At 36.1% G+C, this 17,493-nt stretch overlaps 1 non-coding gene and 2 pseudogenes across 1 annotated transcript; 1 reads left to right on the top strand and 2 right to left on the bottom strand.

Annotated features, from left to right (window-relative positions):
• Positions 1-17,493, bottom strand: part of LOC120605677 (olfactory receptor 149-like) — a 30,327-nt pseudogene that overhangs the window by 7,942 nt on the left and 4,892 nt on the right.
• Positions 1,588-1,703, top strand: LOC120605732 (uncharacterized; annotated as a pseudogene).
• Positions 5,562-5,647, bottom strand: LOC120605733 (small nucleolar RNA SNORD127). Its single transcript, XR_005653693.1, has one exon. It is a non-coding gene; the product is annotated as a small nucleolar RNA SNORD127 (small nucleolar RNA).

The raw sequence follows: 17,493 nt of genomic DNA, 5'->3' as shown, positions 1-17,493 counted from the left end.
CATGCGAAAATGTAAAAATAAAGAAGTTCAATTATTTTACTAACCTAATATATTTTATTTAATCTAATATATTCAAAGTATCATTTTAACATGAAATCAATTTAAAATTATTGGTAAAATATTTTACATTCTTTTTATATTAAAGTATTTGAAATCAGTATGTATTTCATAATCATAGCACACCTCAATTTAATGAAAAATTTAGTTCCTCATTTTTATTAGCCATATTTCAAGATCTCAATAGCCATAATGTGACTAGTAAATACTGTATCAGATGATGTAGTTATTATAGGATATCTTCAGTTTATTGAATCACTTTTCACATTTTGTAAATTCAGAATGACACTTGACTTTCAGGTTTCTGGCACTTGTCTTTATTAAACAATATCTCAATTAGAAGATTAGTAAGCTTCATTTAAATTCTGGAAGTTAATTTGTCCTCATCAGCAGGCTTGAACATATTTGAAGTAACTAGGTCTTCTTTATTAATACTTCACCTATCCTAACTTCAGTAAAATTTTGCTAATTTCTGGACCACTTCCTTTGGTAAAAAGAGGAGCAATAATGTGGGTTTTGAAGACTGATAGTTCTAGAACTGAATCCAACTCTGCACTGGCTGGTTAGGTCAACTCAGTCACATCATTATACTTCTCTGGGCTTCAGTTTCTTCATTTGTAAACAACAACATGAATAAGATTTATCTCATTTAATCATTGTGATGAATAAATAAGATCATGAATGTTAAGTGCTTAGCGCAGTGCCTGACACAGAATAATTGCTCAATAAACGTTAGTTATTATAATTAAGATGATTGGCAGAGAATGTAATCCAAGTGCAAGAGGATTTTTGCTTTCCTTTCGTCACCCATCAACTCAAAACCATCAACTCCTACTAACCGGACCATTAGTTCCTTGTTCATTCTGCTCTATCCTACCCATAAAAACCTTCAAACTCTATTTATTAGAAATTAATTCAATCTATAGCCTCTCATATTCTCTTTCCTCAGATGAGTCATGATTCACCTCAATTCTCTTTACTGACCCCAACCTCTCAAAAACATACATCCTCCTTTTTCTTCTCTGAATCTCACCTTGGTAGGGAGTGCAGTCCATATCTCTTCCAAATTCACACCTAGGACCATGGCCAGACCTTCGTTCAGATCCCAGGAACCATCTGCTTTTTGGAGGAAAGTCAGCTGTACAAGATGATTATTTCCAAAGACGTTGAGTGAGAAAAAAAAAGAGAATGAGAAAGCAAGGCGCTCTCGGCCCCCAAGCAACCCTGATGAGAGAGGTCTGAATCCAGAGACAGGCTGCAGCTAGAGTGCAGAGCTAAGCAGATCCTACCAAGATCCCCAATTTGGTCTTTCCCCCGGGAGACATGCATATTATCTGTGATGGCATAAGCCACCTGGGAGCTGCACTTAAAAGTTCAACAATAAGAGAAAGATATGATACTAAAGAACTCACATGATAGTGCTGTTTAAAGTCTTATCCAGTCCTGTTTAAATGACCCTTAAAACTTTAAGTATGTTAAAAATTTTTGGACAAACAGCTTGAATTTTAATTATCAAAATTTCAAAGGAAAGTCTATGGCCATGCCAGCCTGAACAAGCCTGATCCCGTCTGATCTTGGAAGCTAAGCAGGGTCGGGCCTGGTTAGCACTTGGATGGGAGATCTAGGAAGACCAGGTGCTGTAGGTGTAAAAAATAAAAAACAAGGGATTGTAAGCTGACAAGGTCCTTGCAATCTGTGAGGTCGACCAAGGGTTACCTCGCCTAAAAATTAAAAAATTTCAAAAGAAAGCAGATATAAAATAAAGGAAGCAGTCAGCAGTCTATCTTAAAGAGTAGTCTTGTGTCTAATCCTAATGGTATAAAAATAGCTTAAAGACCACATAATTTTCATAGAAAGTATCTCACATCTGGATATCTCACATATGGGATGACATACTTAGAGCAACTTAGAAATTAGTAGGCAAGAAACACTGTAACTAGAACGACAGTTCTACTCAATGGGGAAAAAAATCTAAGGCTCTGTATCGCAAGAGTCTGAGTTTGAAACTCAGCTCTATTAACATGTAAAATGTACCTGTTATTTAACCAATGGAGATCTTGGCTTTCTCTATAAATTGGAAACGATTATGCCTGATGCATGAGAAAGAATGTAAAGTACCTAGAAGGGCCATAATTTGCTCCCTATGAATAGTAGTCGACAATGAATTTATAAAAAGTGGCAACACAAGTTTGCTGGGTAATTTTTCTACTTTAGTAAGAGGTTCTATAAGAGAGAGAACTAGAGTGGGGATATTCCAAGTTCCTGGGTATTAGGACACTGCTGGAAACCAACACAAACTGAGAACCTACTCTGTGGATTACATTAAGAAGGTTCCCATGACAACTCTAGAAAGTGAATAGTTGTGTAGCTGAGGGAACTAAGGATCTGAGAAGTGAATTGATTTACTTAAAACCCCACAACGATTGGGAGTACAGAGATCTAAATTCACCTTAGACCTCAAAGCCCTCTCTTTAATTAGCAGCCTAAGGAGAATGAATAAGCAGACAGTAAGTGGCAAAGAAAAATGTTTAAACAATTAAACAATTGTACACTATAAACTTTTGCTACAAAAATTGAAGAGAATAGAAAGAGTTGCCTTTAAGCCTATTTTAGTAGAAAAGGCACCCCTTAGTGGTAAATGTACTTTGACTCAATTTGTCATGTACATGAGAAGACCACCTGCTTGGAACCCAAGGCAATGACCAAAGAACACTGTTTGGCGACAAAGAGAAAGTCATCAGACAGCACGAGGAAGGTCTATCTTCAAACACAACTTGTAAAAGAATGACCAATGCAGCAGGAGCCCAAACAGGGTGGCAGCTGAATTCTGCAGGAGGAGGGCCCCAACCTGCAGGCAAGTTGTGTGAGCTGAGATGGCAAAGGGATTAGTTTAACTAGGGCTCACCTCAGACTCCACTGAGGTAGGTTTCAGGATTCTACCTGTAAACTACGAGAGCTGGGCCAACCCTGACAAATATGGGAACTGGACAAATTTCACCCTCTGCCTGACACTTTTCAAACAGATTACCTCTAGGTAGAGAAAGCTACAAGAGGGCAGAGCATTGAAGATTAGTTCTTCAGTCAGAGAAGAGAACTGAGGTCCATCTTACTTTTATGATAAGTTTCCAAGTTTGTCTTGGTGGTGGAAGAATGAGCCCTTTCCATCTCTGGAGAGGTCTCTTTCAGAGACGTGCATTTCTTCTTTGTTCTATCACCAAAAGCTTGGTGTTTGTCTAGTCCTACATGCGTGACAGACAAATACTGGTGAGAAAAAGTCTCAGGAAAGATGCTCATCTAGAGAGTACAGGTTCTTGCTAATTGTAGACCTATGGGAATCATAACCATTCTGCTGGTATGATATGCTTGGGTAGTACATGTTCCTCAAGGGCCAAGGTGCAGGAGGACAGTAGGAGGAAGAGGCTTTTGTATTAACTGAAAAACATCAGTATACACATTGACACTGAGGCATCTCTGCTCTCTGCCATAGGCAAATGGCTCTGATAATTTGAGACACACATACTCCTTTGCATGTCAGCCTCAGTCACCATCTTTATTGTGCATTTCTCTTCTCCTGTGTGTCCAGCTCCTGCACACAACTTCACCCTCTGAGCCCTTTCCACTGTGTCCTCTTGATACATGATAATGACCTTTCCTGCATCTTTAGTTTCATTATAGGAGGCTTTTTCCAACTATCTGTGTTAACTTAAAACTAATTTTTCCTTCTGAAAAACTTTTTTCCCTCCACTCTCAAATGGTGGTTTCTCAAGATACCACACCCCAAGTACCCAGGTTTGAAAGATAGGTTTGGCAACTGCTTCAGTCCTAATTGCCACTTTTCTGTCATTACTCCTCTACCCTCATTGGGATTACCTTCTCATATCCTACTGCTGTCAATCTCCAATCTCTTTGTCACTTTCCATCATTCATGGAAGTATCAAAAAACTAGATCAAAACTTGTACTTCATTAAAAAAACAAACAATACAAAACAAAAAAAAACTTGCACTTCATTGCAAGGCCTGCCATCATCTCGATATATTAAGTACCCAGGTAGATAACCTATTCAACACCCTAATGCAAAGCTTCTTGTCTCCCTCAAGTTAAATGGCTCTGGCCTCCATTCTACTTCAGCCACTCCCTCCAAGCCTGGATGTTGATATCAAGCAGAATTGTTCTACCTGTAAAACAAATAAATTGAAAAAATCTACTTAAAAATTACAGTATCCACTTTTTCCAGCTTTCTAACTCAGAGATTATTATTTTACCTGATCTTTGATCTCATCTGGACTTCTAAATTGTTGTCTCCTCTGTGTTTTTCCTATACAAAAACTTCCTCCTATCTTTACTCTCTTTCCATTTAGCCTAAGTCTCTGGTCCATCACTTTACTACTCTCTTATCGATATCTTCGATTCCACGTCCCTAATTTCCTTTTTCATCACACCTATCTGGTAAAACCCCAACCTTGAAATTAAGACAATACTCCACTCTTCATTCTTACACCAAAGCTGTTGAGTACTGCTCAAATGAATCACGTAAACTGATTCCCTTTAGTAGTTTAGTGCCATTAAAGAAGTCAAGGTATCAAACTAAACTGGACCCTCAACACTCCTTGACAAATGCTCTATTTCTCCCTGAGTGTTTCACTCTCCAGTTTTCCACAGAATTATTTCAAATCTTTTCCTCAAATTCTCTTTTCTACCAGTCTAGTCTCATACATGCTAGCTAATCTTGCTAACTCTTTAGCTAATCTCTTTCACTAAAACTATAGAAAAACTATCATACAGAAACTTCAAAAAGATGCCTCTCAGCCCGTGAACTAAAATCTAATCCCATCACCTTCTCTTCACTTCCTGGCAATAGGGGAAGAATGTCCTAATATTTGTCCTATTAAAGCCTAACCCCACCACTGTAGTTTTAGATCTCATCCTCTCTAACTCCCTCGAACTCCCTTCTCAATTAGCTAACCTTAGTACCCCGCTCCCGGCATTGTCAACCCTCTCTATGAGCACTTTCCTATTAGTATTACAACACCCTTAAATCTCTCTCATTCTGAAAATTTAAAGAGATATAAGACACAGAAAACCACCCAAACTCTACAATTTCTTCTACAGATAGCACTCTACCCCTTCCCATTTTCAACATTTATAAAAAGTGTCTATACAAGCCGCCCTTTATTTCCCACCTCTCATTTGCTCTTTAACAATGTATAATACAAATTCTTTCCTAATCTAAGCCAATGAAATTGTTCTTGATTAGATTAGCAAGTACTATTTTTTTTGTATTAACCCAATAGACCCTATTCAGTTTTACTTTGATTTCTCTGCAATATTTGATACTTTGATAATTCCCTTTGTTATATCATAGTTCCTTTTCTTTTTGAATATGCACTTGCATCTCTTTTTCCTATTTCATTAATTTTATTATGGTTTGGGGAATCCATCTTGAGATACTGGATATTCTTCAATGTTTTAATCTCATTGTCCTTTATTTTTATTTTTTAAAGAATGGCAACATAGATTTAGAGGGACTATTGTCTTCATTTAGTAATTAAATATATTACATACTAATGAAACCTTTAATCATAGCTGTCATAGCCTTTTTCACCTCACTTTTTACTCTCCTTCTGTATAATTTCATCCATTCTCATGACTTCAGTTATTGCCAAATGTATATCTTCATCCCTGACCTCTCTTCTGAACCTCAGACCCATCTAACTCTCTTTTTCTACTGGACATCTTCATGTGGATGTTCCATAGGAATCTCAAGTTCAAAATTCTCAAAAATAATTCAACATTTTATACTCTAAACTTGCCTTTGTTCTTTATTTATTCTATTAAATAAATGGTATCATCATCTACCCAGTTGCCCAACCAAAAATCTGGGCCCACCTTGAAGCCTGCCTCTAGAACTAACATACATTCCCCTCCGGCCACAGAAACCTGCCCAGGGAATTTCTCCACCCGATCCTAATCCTCAAACCCCTTATATTTAAAATCAGGCTTGCTTGGCTAATGCCTGAGACAGTCCCACCAATCAGCACCCATGTCCTAACACTACCGGATTATTCACCAGCCACTGGTATAATCATTAACCATCTAATTATCAATAAAATAAATCAGTTTCAAATTTACACAATGTTTATGTGCATTTTCTGTTTTAATTTTCCTTGTGTGCCCCTCCTCGCCACCGATATTGCTTTTAAATCTCCTTGCAATGGGATATATTCTAGTTCTCTAGGACAGAAAAGGTTGACACCAGCCAGAAATCCTAGATATAGAGGGACAAAGGAAAAAAGGAACTTTCATAAATGTTTCCTTTAAATGATGTGTTCAAACATCCAAGTCTCCTAATTTTATGAATTTGAATGAGGTAAAACTCACCACCTCCATGGTATCATGGTATCACAACAGTAGCACTCAACAGAATGGCCTTGGGATGTCCCTATGAACCAGGGAGCCCCGAACTAGGTCATTGAGATCCTTGCTGATGGCAATGAAAGCTGTGTGGGAGCTTATAACTCCGCAATCAGTGCTGACTTTCAACACATCTTTTTTATCTTTTGCTGGAGTCTCCCTGAAGCCCATGTCCTTTGTCTGGAGAAAGGACTTGGCAGCAAGATGGTGAATGATGAGGCTAAAAGAAAAAAAAATCCTGTGACTTAGAGCAAAACACTCACATGCCAGTTTCTTAGGGCCCTCAAAAGTTAGGGATGGCAGAGAGAGGAATAAGACAGATAAGGGAAGAGATAAAACTTTGGTGGCTTAAAAAGGAGAAGCAATTTCAGGGAAATAATTCAGCACAAAATTAAGAGCAGGAAGCCAACCCCCAAGGATGGCCAAGACAGACAGAGAGTAAAGGAAGGAAGGAGGAAGGAAGGAAATAGCAAAGGAAAACTAAATGCTCACTTGGCATCAAACAGGCTGTAGAGAAAATGTCACTTTATTCTCAAAACTCTTGCTCTGGAGGGTGTACTTGAGGCAAACTTCTCCTGTTGCCTCTGCTGGCTACAAATCAAAGAAGAATAGAAATGATGGAAAGGCAAGATCACCAAGAAAAATGTCAGAATTGGGGCAGCCCCCACCCCAAAACATGAACATTTCTGACTAGAAACTAGGTAGTCCAGGAGCCCCAGAAACCTGGCATGAAGGAGAAGGGGGTAGGTTGGCTCATTCTGGCAAGTTCGATTGCTTGATGAGATCCTACCAGTTTTAATGAAATTGTCCAGAGCACAGTTCAGGGCAGGAACTACTCTGACTAAAGAAACAAATAAGAATGGAAACTCACTGGCATTATTCCAGTTAGCTGGGCATGTATAATTAACCTGTGACTCCTAAAGATTACAGTCTGTTCCGGGGAAAGCATTTTAGCAGATAGAACGGAAAGCAAATCCCAGCTCCGAGAAATGTCCTCTACTACAGGCTGCAGAGACCATTTCAGGGCCCTAAGAGCCTGGTGAAAGAGAGGGAACAGAATAAGCACTAAAAATAATAATGGTGACAATAACTACTACTAACTGAATATTTATTATGCACCAGGTACTATGCAGCACAATATATGTTACATCTAGTTGGTAACACTATACTAGGAGATGGGGGTTATTACTTTTGCTTTACAAACATAAGGAAGCTAAAGCAGAGAGATTTAATAACGTAAATGTGAATGAAGGAAATGTCTGGGAAAGGAGAGCCTGGAAAAGTAGCGATCGGTAGAAATGGTACCAACCAGAAAAGAGGAACTGATAAGTATAACCAGAGGTGGAAGATGTCTTCCCTTATACATACTAATCAAATGGAATATCAATCTGCCATCTATTCCAATCTACCAGACATATTACAATTGTTCTTTCTTGTTTTCTCTATATCATATGCATGGAAGATAGGATATAGTAACGAAAGAGGCCCCAAAGCACACACCTAGAATGTCAATTATGACAGCCAGAATTCTTAAGGTTTCTCTCTTCCTGGTTGTAAACACAAAGAAAGCCCTAACCTCTTCCAGCATCTTGTCTCTGGGTTTCCAATTACTAAGACTGGATGCCATTTCTCCAGAAACTATAGTGGGCCCCTTTTACGTAAGGCCAAAGAGAGCCCCATTAAATATATAGCCCAAGGCCTTGGGGATATAAAAAAATGAATCCTGGAGGCAAGTTGCTGCCTCTGCCCTTGCAGCAGTGTGCCCCTTGCTTCACACTTGCTCTGGATCACCACTTTTGGACACAGGGTCCATCCTTCGCCTTGCCCATAATATATTCAGACTTGTAATTATGGTGCCCTAACTATGATCATGCTTGCCAGAGACCACAACCTGTCAGCATCTTGATATTATCACCTTTAAATTTCCAACTTGATTTTGGAGCTGCAGCTTATGTTCTTTATTCCTTATAAAGGGCTGTGACGTATATGTTTAAGGGTTTTTTGTATGTAAAACTAAAGCTAAACAATGTTGATTGATGGCTAACTATATGTCTAGAACTTAAGTGCTTCTTTGGGTAATAATAATAATAATAATAAGGATAATAATTACAATAATGGCAAAAATTTTATATAGCGCTTATTTTGTGTCAAGCACAGTTCCTACTGCTTTCTTTAGGCATACTCTTTCAAACTTCATGGTAAATCTATAAGGTAAATACTATTACAATCTCCATTTCCAAGTGAGGATACTGAGACTTAGGGAGTTTAGTTGATTTGTCCAAAGAACTGACAAAGCAGGAAAATTAGAACTTAAATATATGACTTCTGCCTTAAAGCATAAATACTCTAGGAGAGTTCTGCTCACAGCAATGACAGACTAATTTGTTCCAAGCCAGTAGAAAACCAGAAAAGAGAACATTTTCAATAATCTTCGAAATCATAAGGCTACCAAGATAATAACAATTTCTGGGCCAAGAGCTGGGAGAAGAAGGAGGCTCAAGAGAGATGAGCCTGGCATCTGCTATCCCTTCACCTCTTGAAGCAAATGTCAAGTACAAAACGGATGACTGAAAGGTTAAAGAGCTAAGCAGTTTCAGATTTGAACTTTCCAAAGAGAAGGTATCCTGGTAGACACTCGGGTTTTTTAATACAAGCCTGTAGATAGATCTACATCCTAGAAGTAAGGTGAATCTGAAATAAATCAGCCATCAAATGACTGAAGCTCATTAGATTCTAACTGGACTAACATCTGCTTCTAGTCGGGCAACCCATCAGAAGCAAAGAGTAAATCCTTTCAGAGGCAAGATATCATCTAGAGGCTCAAAGAATTTCCATAACTTTTCACATAAAATATCTGACAACTAACAAAGAACTAGAAAACACCCAAATATTGGGAAACTATACACTATACCTCCGAATAACACAGGCTTTAAAAAAATCATAATGATAATTAGAAAATATTCTCAAGTGGATGCCAATGGAAAATGACATATGAATTTAGAATTCAGCTACAGATATACTTAAATTTATAGCTCTAAATATATATTAGAAAAGAAAAAGTCTAAGAATCAGCTATCTGAGCCTCCATCTCCAGATGTTAGAAAAAAAAAAAAAACAGCCAATAAACCCAAAAATTTAAAGTAAAGAAAATAACAAAGATAGGAGCAAACATTATTACTACAGAAAAGAATGATACGATAGAAAGGATCCATAAACTCAAGTGCTGGTGTTTTAAAAGGATTATTTAAACTGACAAACATTTGGGGCAAGGGAAAAAAAATAGAGAAGGCACAAATAACCAACATCAGGAATGAAAAGGGAATACTATGACTGATTTTACAAAACTTACTAACATCATATGGCAACATCAGAGATAATGTCATGCCAAAAAAATTTGAAAATGTAGATAAAATATACAAACTTCAATAATAATCAAGAATATATAAAAATATAAATAGTTCTATTTGAATCAAAGAGATTTCAAAACCTTCCCACAGAAAAGTCTCCTGGCAACTTAGAGCAAACACATTTTCTTCTAAAAGAAAATCTTTCAGATGATAGAAAAACAGGCAACTCTTCTCAGTTTATTTTATGATGTTAGTAGAAAACTGATATCAAAACCTGACAAAAATGTTTTAAGGAAAAAAATGCATGTCAATATTTCCCATGAAAATAGATTTAAAAATCCTAAACAATTATGAGCCAATTGAATTATGAATAAAAAAAATGTGAATAAATGGTTGCAGGTTAAGAGATCACAACTAATTTGGGTTTATTTCAGAAATGCAAGGTTGGCCTAACATTTAAAAACAGTTATGATAATTCATACATTAAAAGAATGAAGGATAAAATCACACACTCATCTCAACAGATATATAAAATGCATTTGATAACATTTAACAACCATTCTTCTTTTTTTTACAGTAGAAAAGAAAAGTTTTATTAGAAGGGAAAGTCCACTTCCAGACATGGAAGCAGGCCTGAGCAAGAGAAGCGTGGCTCAAAAGGCCTCATTCTTTCTTTAAGAAAAAGAACTCTCAAAACAGAACTACAAGGAAAATTCCTTAATCTGACACAGGATATCTACAAAAAGACCTATAGTAAACAATCACACTATTGATATAATGTTAAACATGTTCCCTCTGAAGTCTAAAATAAGATAAAGATGTCAGCTGTGACCCTTTCTGTACTATAGGTCCTTTCTGGGGCAATACAGAATGGGTGAAAAATTAAAATATAAGGTTTGGAAAGGAAAAACTGGCATTATTTGCAGACTTGATTATCCACAGAAAATCTAAAAGAATCCACTAATATAACTATTAGAATTAATATCTACATCAGGCAAGGTCACTGAATACAAGGTCAACATAATTTTTAAAAGCTATCATACTCAATTTCCATATAGAAATAAATATCCAGTGAATAAAATGTTTAAAATTATTATTTAAAATAGCATCAAACACCTAAGGAAAAACCTAATAAAAAATTCTTGAAGACCTCTACACAGAGAATTATAAAACGTTGCAGAGAAATTTTATGTGTATTGTTTGATTAAGAAAATAAATACATTTACTAATTTTGTGGGAAACTAGGTTTCTTACCATGGAGGAAAAAAGACATAAATAGAGACAGGAGAAAAAAGAGAAATACTGTTATGTTGTTACCTTGGAAGTATGGGTATTAGTAAAAACATTGTGTTTTTCTTAATCATTCACCTGTTCTGTCTACTGAACATGCCTAGAATAAATAACAGGCCAGTAGCAAAGTTATACCTAACACTCGAATACTTACTTCTTCTACTCATTTTCACTAAAAGAAACAAGGCTTCTTATAAAAGTGGCTGGTTACAGGTACAGAAAAGTACAGGTGAGTCTGAAACATTTTTTTGCAAAAGAAGGGAAATATTCATAAACCAAAGAGACATGTGAAAAAGACATAAGAGCATGTTAAAAGGGGCTCCCACTGGCTAAATCTAGAACTTTACTATGGAATATTACTCAGCTATAAGAAAAGATGAAATACTGCCGTTTGCGACAACATGGATGGATCTTGAGATAATCATGCTAAGTGAAATAAATCAGAAAAGCTGAAAACCATGTGATGTCACCCATAATTGGGATATAAATCTGAAAGCAACAAACAAACATGACAAAGAAGCTCTTGAACATAGACAGTGGATTAGTAGTTACCAGAAGGGAGGGAGAGGTAGATAGGAGTAAAAGGAGTCAAATATTTGGTGACGGAAGGAATTCTAACTATGGGTGGTGAACACACAATGCAATATCTATATGACATACTATTTAATTGTACACTTGAAACTTATTGGATTTAGTTGATCAATGTCACCCCAATAATTTTTAATTTAAAAAAAGGAATGAGAGTAATGAATCTAAAAACAAATTGAAAAGTAGCGAAAGAATTTAAAAGTACTTATTGACACAACAAAAGGATGGGGGAGATGAAAGGAGGAGGGAGGAGGGCAAAGTTCTTCTTTACAGGATGATGACAACTAATATATATATAGAAAAGTTGACAGAATTTAAAAATCACTATTTTGTAACCACTGATAGTAATAGCACTTGGGTGATCACCAGTGAAGGTTAAAGCTACTGAGCAAATGTTTATTGAGAACAGGATATTTATAAAATTTTAATGTTATCTGTCAGACACCACCTTTAACTAAATGGTCAAACTTATCACCAGGCCCAGTTACTTTTAATATTTTTTCCTAATGTTTAATATTAATCTAAACATGAATTCCGACAGTCAAATATAAATTGAGATTCCACAGAAATAACTAGCTAGTACTCTTCAAAATGTCAGTGTCATGAAAGGTAATGAAATGCTGAGAAATTATCTTAGAGAAGAAAAGACTAAAGATACATAATAATGAAATAAAATACTTGTTCTTAGATTTGCTCCTGGAACAAAACCAAACAAACAAAAATATACAAATGATATTATTAGAAAAACTGGCAATTATGGCCTGTATTTAGATAATGCTGTTATTCTCAACATTAAATAAATATTGTGGTTATTTATCAGGATGTTCTGTTCTTAGAAGATGAGGGAATAATTATTTGCATATGAAGAGTTATGATATCTGCGGCTGACTCTCAAATAATTCAGACAAAAAATAACAGGTGAAGCAAGTGTGGTCAAATGTTAATAACTGGTGGACCTGGGTGAAAGGTATGTGTGTCTATTACTCTAGTCTTACAAGTTCTATATAGGTTTAAATTTTTGAAATAAAATTTCGGAAACACATTTAGAAGAATCAAGAAAAACCTAAGTAAATGGAAGGAAATACCATTCAAATAGACTGAAATACTCAATAGAGTAAATACTAAATTCTCTGAAAACTGATCGATAAAAGCAATGCAATTCTAATCACTATCTCAATAGTTTTCCTTTTTGATAAAAATTGATAAGCTAATTCTAAAATACAAACACAAAGTGTCAGGAATAGATAAGACAATCTTGAAAAAGAACAAAGTTCAGGACTTATTCCACTCTATTGGAAAGTAAGATTTATCAGAAAGCTCATTAATTTATATGGCGTAGTACTGGCACATGCCTAGATACATAGACTAATGGGAGGGAAGAGAGGAACCAGAAACAATCCACACGTGTAAATGCTTATTTGTGGCAAAAATGACACTGCTCATCAGTGAGGAAAGGAAAAGCTTTTCAATAAATGGTACAGGGTCAATTTTCTATCCACACACACACACACACACAAACCCCTACCTCACACAATGCACAAAAATGAATTCCAGGTGAACTATAGATTTAACTGTAAAAGAAAAAATAATACAACTTCTAGAAAATAAAGAAGGGAAATAGTTTCATGATGTTGGGTAGGGAAAAACTTTTTAACAGGACACACACAAAAAACACTAACTGTAAAGAAAAAGACTAAAAACTTAAATTATATTAAAATTAAGAACTATTAATCAAAAAATACCATTTTGAGAGTGAAAAGGAAAACTACAGAATAGAAAAAGACATTTCTAGGACAAATTAACAAAATGCTTATATCTAGATCATGAAATGAACTATAGATCAGTTTAAAAAAAAAACTAATAGAAAAAAAATAGAAGAGACTTGAATGTATATCACAAAAGAAGACATCCAAGTGGTCAAAAATTTAAAAAGGTGCACAACTACATTAGTCACTGAGAAAATACAAATTAAAACCTTAAGAGATAACACTACACACACACGAAACTAGTTAAAATTTAGGAAAAGAATGCCAAATTTTAGATAGGGAATGGGGTAGTTGAAACCTTCATTCAATGCTGGTATGAATAAATTAGTACAATAACTTGGGAAACTGGTATTCCCATAAATTCCACAATGTCAACTCAAAGAAATGTGCGTGTATGTATGTGAAAATAAACCTGTCTACATGCATATATATGTGCATACACATGAGTGAGTGTGCAATAGTACATGTTCAAGAATGCAAGGATGTTCATAAAAGCATTATTTTTAACAGCTCAACAAAGTCCATCAGCAGTAGAATCAATCAATAAATTATGGTTAATCATCCTAAGGAAAGGAATACTATATACCAATGAAAACTAACTATGGTTCCATGCAAAATGTGCATGAATCTCAACATACTGCTGAGAGAAAGAAGCGATATACACAGAAATTAAAACATACTGTATAACATTTATTTTTATTCAAAAACAAGCAAATATAATCCATGGTGTTGTAACTCGGGAGCTATTTCCTTTGGAGAGGAAAAAATGGGTAATTAAATTTGGACATGATGGAAAAGGATAGGCAGAGAGCTACTGGTAATATTCTAGTTCTTTACATGTGTGGTGATTACAATGTATGATCACTCTGATAATTCATTCAGTTATAGACTTATGATTTGTGTAGCTTTCTATATGTTTTACTTTGACAAAAACGTTTACACTAAAAAAAAAAGTCTTACTATTCAATACTTGTTTCCATTATGTTTTAGAGAGAATAAGGGGCAATGATATCCCTTGTTATTTTATTGACATTATTTAGAAAAATCACTCTTATCTTTTAGTAGAGAGGGGAAAATGATGTAGAAAAAATTATTAGGGGATAAACTAAGATTCTCGAATCATTCAGTCCTCTGAAAAGAATGTCAACACTGGAATCATGTGACACTAGATCACATGTGGTACTGCTTGGGTCAGTCACCCAGAAACCACATTTTCATCATACCTGTGCCTCAGACTGTAGATCTGAACTTCTTTAATTACACTAAATGTGTCAGTAACTTCTCCATCTATGAAGACAAAAAGTTAAAGAAAGAAGACATTTATCAAGTCTCTATGAAGTTCATTTTTAAAATACCAGAATTTGCCCTTGAAAACCCAACTATTTCATTCCAGAGACTCTGCTGCCTCTTCAGACAGGCATGAGGTCCCGAATGGTCCACTGTCACTTACACCATGTTCTCACATGGTTTGCTCAGAACCCTGGCACTCCACAAAAGGACTTCCATCATCCATGAACCACAGCATGAAGCTAAGGAGAAGAATTCTATCAAACACCTCTTGTCCTTACCTCTTTACTACGTGATAGACAACTCATATTTCATCAACCCTACAGTGAAGCCCAGGACTATGGATTCTTGAACAGAGATTTCATTTTCTCTTTCCCTCTCTGTTAGCTCAGTTTCAGTTTTTATCTGTAGAGGGTGGCCCAGGATGGAAGGCCCGGGATGGCAAATGTTCCTGAGTGGTGTCGAGATTTCCATGCCCTCTAGGTCAGCCTGCACAAGCTTAACTCTCCTCTGTGCCTTGTCCATGGTACATTGAGTGTACTTCACACTACGACTGAGAAAAATGAACACATCCAGTGACACAGCTACTCAACATTGCCCAGTACTGGGTCCACTGTAAACAATCTCACATGAAATCCCCAATGCCAAAGTCAATGCTACAGTAACCTCTTTAACCAGCTAGCCCTTTTTTTAGAGTATCTTTTTGGACTCTGTATGGCTGTTCTAGAAACTTACTGAAAGAATGGCTCATAGCAAGATCCAAATCCATATATGTTGAAATAACTGCCTATAGGCAAACTCTTCTGCAGCAAAATCAGTGCTTCCTGGAGGAAGAGAATATGAGGAGACAGTGAGAGGGTCCTCTCAGACACACGGACCCTGCCAATCTGACTCTTGAGGGCATGGGCCTTTACCCTTTTCGTGCTTCGAGGCCTTTATTTCCACTGCAGGCCTTGGAGTGGTCATGTCAGCTTTAGCTCAGATAGAAACAGACCCACATTTCCAGAAGGACCTATTTTAAACCCTGAGATTCATCCCTACTCAAAGATGTGACAGAAAAAAAGAAAAGAACTAGTTTTACCTTGGCCGCCTCTATGCGCAGTTGAGATTTATCCTGTTTACTCATGGGGCCTTGCATAGTTCATAAGGAAGACAAATTATCCACAGGTAATTGGTGGCTGAGCTTCTGGGATGTTCAGGTAGAAACTCATCATTGAAGATGGATCTCCCATCAAACAATGTACTCGGAAAGGATAAGGACAATGTATGATGTAAATGTAAGGGAACTCAAGAAAGCATACTAAAGACGCCAAGAATCAATTGTCCTGAGTTACATAGGAAGCTGAGAAAACCCAAAGCTAAAATAAAATCCTGTTTGATCGTTATATCATATCTGCTGGCAAAGGGTTTGAGGTGAATTATAAACATATAAAAGATACAGCAGCAGAACAGATAAGAAAAAAATAGAGTAGAGGTTATTAGGTATATGAGCAATAATTAAAATACTAAAATTGGATGCTAGTTTTCTAGCAGCTATACGTTAAGTTAAAATGTTCCAGCAATTGTCTGAAGAATCAAGCTAATTTATTTGCAAACACATTCTCTTCAAATCAAATCAGTGAGAAATTTATCACATGGGTCCTTGTTTAAATCTTTAATTACAGCTTTTAAAAAATGATGCTCATATGGACAATTCTCATGTTGACAATTCACAAGAGCTGAAAGTGTGTCATACACACTAAGGAAAGTCATCTGCTTTTGCTATGAAGCACCTACCAATACTCTCTAGAACAAAGAAAGAGAAGCACTGGGATGTGTGTTGAAACTCTAATAGCATCACCCAAACGGCAGCATTCAGGAGACAATGAGAGCCGGCCTATGTCACCAAGTTGTCAAAGGCATAGCTGTGATTTTGTTTTGAGGAACAATGAAAACTGATGCAGGAATTGAAATGTGAGTATTAAGATAGAGATGTAATGAGAATGGCTGGTTCATATTAACTCTAGATACACAGTTCAGAGACTATAAGAAGACATAGAATCTAATTCTAATATCCTATTTTTATAGTGATCCCAGGATTACAGGTTTAAATTCGCAGTAGCCCTGAGATTCAGTGGGACTACAGGACCTGGCTCAGCTTATTCTCTCACACATGGGATACCCCAACAATGAAATTGTTTTCAAATAAAATGGGTGAGGCTCAAGAAATAATATATCTAAAAATAACTTTTACATAACCCAGATCTCTGGATAGATGGTAGAGGAGCAGCTTTTCTTAATGGGTAAGGTAGACTCCTTTCCATCCTGAGAGACAGCTGGGTATAGTGGGACTGTCACTGTACTGATATGTCAGAAAGGTCACCATGAGCATGAAATGAGCTGACATATCTGAACTGCTTAGAACAATGCCAGACATACAATAAACACTACAAATGTGTTATTTACTGTAATTCTTTTGGCTTGGCTCCAATTTTTTTCACTTCCACAAGTTTCTCCTCCCTCATTTTCAAATGAGGGATTTCGAGCCCTGGCTCTTCTGCTTGCTAGCTTCAGGTTCCTCATCTAAAAAATCAAGGTAATTAATATCCATTTCAAGATTATTGTAAGGATAGTGACATAATACACTTAAGAAACTCAACCTAGGGCTCAACTCAAATTAAGTTCTTAATAATTTTGTAAACTTATAAATTGTTTTTATACAATTATTTATGTTAAATTACAAATAAATATATATTTTAAAATCATG

The sequence above is a fragment of the Pteropus medius genome, unplaced genomic scaffold (assembly GCF_902729225.1).
Source record: "Pteropus medius unplaced genomic scaffold, Ma_sr-lr_union100, whole genome shotgun sequence".
Classification (NCBI taxonomy): Eukaryota; Metazoa; Chordata; class Mammalia; order Chiroptera; family Pteropodidae; genus Pteropus; species Pteropus medius.
This window is presented reverse-complemented; position numbering and strand designations above follow the sequence as displayed.